At 38.8% G+C, this 5,297-nt stretch overlaps 1 pseudogene; it reads left to right on the top strand.

Moving 5' to 3' along the window:
* The window catches only part of LOC101583268, a 1,651-nt pseudogene extending 977 nt beyond the window's left edge, over nt 1-674 (top strand).
* The last annotated feature ends 4,623 nt before the right edge of the window (nt 675-5,297 follow it).

Raw genomic sequence — 5,297 nt, 5'->3', positions numbered from 1 at the left:
AGGCTATGAATTATGAAGGCAGTCCAATTAAAGTAACACTGGCAACTTTGAAAATGTCTGTACAGCCAACGGTTTCCTTTGGGGGCTTTGAAATTACACAACCTGTTGTCTTAAGGTTGAAGTGTGGTTCAGGGCCTGTGCATATTAGTGGACAGCATTTAGTAGCTGTGAAAGAAGATGCAGAGTTGGAAGAAGAAGAGGAAGAAGATGGAAAACTCCTAAGTATATCTGGAAAGTGATCTGCCCCTGGAGGTGGCAGCAAGTTTCCACAGAGTAAAGTAAAACTCGCTGCTGATGAAGACGACAAGGACAATGAGGACGAGGATGAGGATGATGGGAATGATGATTTTGATGATGAAGAAACTGAAGAGAAAGCTCCCTTGAAGAAATCAATATGATATTTCAGCAAAAATGCACAAAAATCAAACCAGAGTGAAAAAGACTCAAAACCATCAATGCCAAGATCAAAAGGGCAGGAATCCTTCAAGAAACAGGAAAAGAGTCCTAAAACACCGAAAGGACCTAGTTCTGTAGAAGACATTAAAGCAAAAATGCAAGCAAGTATAGAAAAAGGTGGACAAAAAGTGGAAGCCAAATTCATCAATTATGTGAAGAAGGCTATGACTGACCAGAAGGCTATTCAAGATCTCTGGTAGTGGAGGAAATCTCTTTAAAAAAGCAGTTTAAACAGTTTGTTAGTTTTCCAACGTCTTTCATTTCTGTGACAGTTGCTATCTGGCTATCCTTTTTATAATGCAAAGTGAGAACATTCCCTACCATGTTTGATAAATGTTGTCCAGGTCCCATTGCCAAGAATGTGTTGTCTGAAATGCCTGTTTCGTTTTTAAAGATGGAACTCCACCCTTTACTTGTTTTTAACTATGTATGGAATGTTATGATAAAACATAGTAGTAGTGGTGGTGATCAGACATAGAGATGGTAGGGAGATAAATATACATGTGAAATAAACTCAGTATTTTAATAAAGTAAAAAACTCTTTTTTAATTTAAAAAAAAACACAGGAAGACACAACTAAACAAAAGGAACTACAGGCCAGTCTCCCTCATAAACATAGATGCAAATATCATCAATAAAATCCTAGCAAACAGAATGCAGCAAATCATCAAGAACATCATACATCATGACCAGGTATGAGTCATCCCAGGGATGCAAGGATGGTTCAGCATTCAAAAATCTATAAATGTAATACACTATATCAATACAGTGAAATCTAAAAACCACATGATCTTCTCAATTGATGCAGAAAAGGCTTTTGACAAAATCCAACACTCATTCATGTTAAAAGTCCTACAGAAAATTGGAATAGAAAGCCTCTACTTCAATCTGATAAAAGCAATCTATGACAACCCAATGGCTAATATAATTCTAAATGAGGAAAACTGAAATCATGTGCTCTCAAAACTGTACAAGACATGTCTTCTATTACCCCTCCTATTTAATATAGCTCTGAAATCATTAGCTAGAGCCATTAGACAAGACAGAGAAGACAGAGAAATAAAAGGAATAAGAATAGGTAAAGAAGAAGTGAAACAATCATAATTTGCAGATGACATGATAATTTACTTGGAAGACCCAAAAAAATTCGCTAAGAAGCTACTAGAATTGATTGACAGATTCAGTAGCATAGCAGGATACAAAGTCAATAACCAAAAGTCAATAGCATTCCTCTACACAGATCACAAACACACTGAGAGGGAAATTAGGGAATCAATACCTTTTACAATAGCCCTGCAAAAAATAAAATACCTTAGAATTCATCTAACTAAAGAAATCAACAATATTTTCATGGAAAATTACAGTACCCTTAAAAAAGAGATCGTAGAGGATTTCAGAAAATGGAAAGATATCCCCTACTCCTGGATAGGAAGAACCAACATCTTGAAGATGGGCATACTCCCAAAATTGTTGTATAGATTTAATGGAATCCCTATCAGACTCCCACCAACATACCTCCAAGACCTAGAGAAATTGTTCCTAAAATTTATTTGGAACCAAAAAAGACCTGGAATAGCAAAGAAATCCGGGCCAACAAAGGCAAAGCAGGGGTGCTGGAGGGATGTCTCAGTGGTCTGGAGCACCTACTTGGAATGGGCTTGGCAGAGCACGGGGACCGCGGTTCGATCCCCCAGCACCACATGCTGGCCAGCCCCGCCCCTTGGTGGGCTGGGCTGGCTGCGTGCACGCGCACACACAATAAATGTAAAAAAAAAAAAAAAAAAAATTAAAAAAAAGCAAAGCAGGAGGTATTACAATTCCTGACTAGAAATTATACTACAAAGCTATTGTGATAAAAATCAGCATGGTATTGGCAACAAAATAGACCTGAAGATCAACAGAATAGAATAGAAGATGCAGTGACCTCTAGGAACACACTCAGCCACCTGATCTTTGACAAAGGGGCCAAACATGCTTACTGGAAGAAAGATAGACTCTTTAACAAATGGTGCTGGACAGATTGGCTCTCCACATGCCAAAAACTGAAACTTGGCCCAGGTCTATCAACATGCACTAAACTAAAGTCAAAATGGATTAAAGAACCGAACATTAAAACAGAAACACTAAATCTCCTAGAAGAGAAAGTAGGGGGATCTCTTGAAGACATAGGGATAGGTAAAGAGTTCATAACCAAAATCAAATCGCAAGGGAAATACTTGAAAGAATTAACAACTGGGAGCACCTCTTATTGAGAAGTTTTTTCACATCAAAAGAAATTACCAACAAAGTGAAAAGACAATCCACAGACTTAAAAAAAATCTTAACTAATAAGCACTCAGACAAAGGTCTGATCTCTAGAATTTATAAAGAACTAAAGAACATTAGGGCCCCTAAATTTAAGGACCCAATCCAGAAATGGGCATCTGAGATGAACATACACTTCTCAGAGGATGAAATTAAAAAAGCGAATAAATATATGAAAAAATGCACCTCATCACTAGCCATCCATTAAAAGAACCTTGAGATACCATCTCACCCCAGAAAGAATGGCTATCATAAAGAAATCAACCAACAACAAACTTTGGAGGGGCTGTGGGTAAAAGGGAACCCTTCTCCACTGTTGGTGAGAGTGTAGACTAGTACGAACATTATGGAAATCAGTGTGGAGACTCCTTAAAAACTAGGACTGGAAATCCCATTCAAGCCTGCTATCCCCCTTCTGGGAATTTTCCAGGAGGATCTGTAGGTGTCATATCAAAGTGATATATATGTAGCTATGTTTATAGCAGCACAATTTGTGATAGCCAGATCTTGGAAATAACCAAGATGCCCATTACATGTGGAATAGTTGAAAATGATGTGGTTTTTTTATACAATGGAGTATTACTCAGTTATAAGGAATGATAAACTCAAAGCCTTCATATTTAAGTGGATGCCACTTGAAGATATACTTATAAGTGAAATAAACCAAACCCACATGCGTAAATATCATATTGTCTCCCTAATATAAGAACTCGAAAGAGGAATTACATATAGAAAGGTACAACACAAATAAAATGAAAGTGAGAACTTGAGATTTGAACAATGAGGAGTGGGCAAGGAGAAAAGCTGGGAAACATGATAGTGCCAAAGCCATGCATCTGTACACACGAGATGAGTGGGCCAGTGATCCTGGGGGACATTAGCATGTTTTTGAGACTAGCAGTTGGCTGGTGGGATTCTCATCCTGACTAACTGTGTATGCTGGTGCCTGCGAGCCAGGGGTCACGCTTGGAGTGCCTGCCATCCTGGTGTTCTAAATATGTACTTCTTGTCATGACATAGCAATTATTGCCATAGTATCTCTCAATTAAAGGCTTTTCTAAAGGGTAATATATGAAAAAAAAGACACAAGAATAGGAAAAATGTCATCGGTCTGTCCTGTTACAATTCTGTATATGGTTATTTCTGTAGATAGTTATTTCTAAATTTCTTTGTAAAAGTATGTAAATGCTTATTTCTAGTTTTTATAATTATTCTTCCTTCATATTCTGTAAGAACCTAAAGTTCAACATATCAATATTTGATGGAAAAACCTATTCAATAATATGCCAAAGATGTTTGATATTTAGACAGATAGGGTAAACCAAACTGTATATATTACAGTTTAATAATAAGCTTCTCTTCTGGATGGTTAGCAACCTAAGTTAACAGATCAAAATCAGAGAAAAGGAAGGGCTACAAGTTCAGCCAACATTTGGTCCTAGCCTTTCAAGGTCAGTGAAGACTTGGGACATAGGAGAACCTGTACTGTAACATCATGTAACTAAGTTGTGCTCCAAATTTTCTGATCAAGGAGATTATGGAGCCACAGAGGAATGTGATCGATGATGTATAGTATGCCAGAGAAGAGACACATGGAGAGAAAAAACATTCTCTCAGGCTTTCACGGAGGGCAAATTGGTCAAGCAATGACCATGACTCATCCTCATGGCTGCCACTGACAAAGGGTCTACAAAGTGCGGTACAGGGATACAGGATAAATCCTGAGGGGACTTGACTGACCTTATCAGCTACAAAAGTTACATTTTTTGTTATATAGGTCTTGCTTTATCTTGGTCTTAACCACCCAGCAGAAAAGTATAAAAATGAGGTATATAAAGTAAAGCCATATTAATGCGATGAACTGTTAAAGGATCAAGACAATAAGCTCTGAGGATAACCCACTAATATTATAGACTGCTAGACAGTGTTGGATTGTTTAGCTAAATTCAAACACCTATAGTACTTACACACAATAGAATATCCACCTTTGACAGGACAAAAAAAATTTTAATGAAAGATAATTTTGTTTTTATATATATGTAATAGTTACGATAGATAGACAGATACTTTTGCTTAGTTCGTTGTGTAGAAAGAGGTGTACTAATAGTGTTTGGACAGGATATCCTGTTTGTTTCTTGTACTATGGATAATCACTAAGATAAAAATGTACAATGTGTTGATTATCAAAACTATCCTAATAATCAGCTTTGAAACTGTCTCATTCATATTTATTTCTCAATAAAAAAATGCTACTGCTACCCTGCGCAGGCGGGACCAGTGCCGACCCAGGCGCAGCGTTGGCCGGACCCTCTCCCGCCCCCTCGGGCCGCCCCCCACCCCTCCCGCCGAGTAGGAATTTCTGCCGAATTCCGGGAACCCCAGACCCAGTCTTAGCCCAGGTCCGGTGAGTGTGTGGAGAGCTTACTGCTACCCTGCGCCGGCGGGACCAGTCCCAGCCGAGGCGCAGCATAGGCAGGACCCTCTCCCACCCCCTCGGGCCACCCCCCACCACTGCACCTTACCTGCCCCACCCCTCC

Source organism: Octodon degus, unplaced genomic scaffold (genome assembly GCF_000260255.1).
Source record: "Octodon degus isolate 3935 unplaced genomic scaffold, OctDeg1.0 scaffold00410, whole genome shotgun sequence".
Lineage (NCBI taxonomy): Eukaryota > Metazoa > Chordata > Mammalia > Rodentia > Octodontidae > Octodon > Octodon degus.
This window is presented reverse-complemented; position numbering and strand designations above follow the sequence as displayed.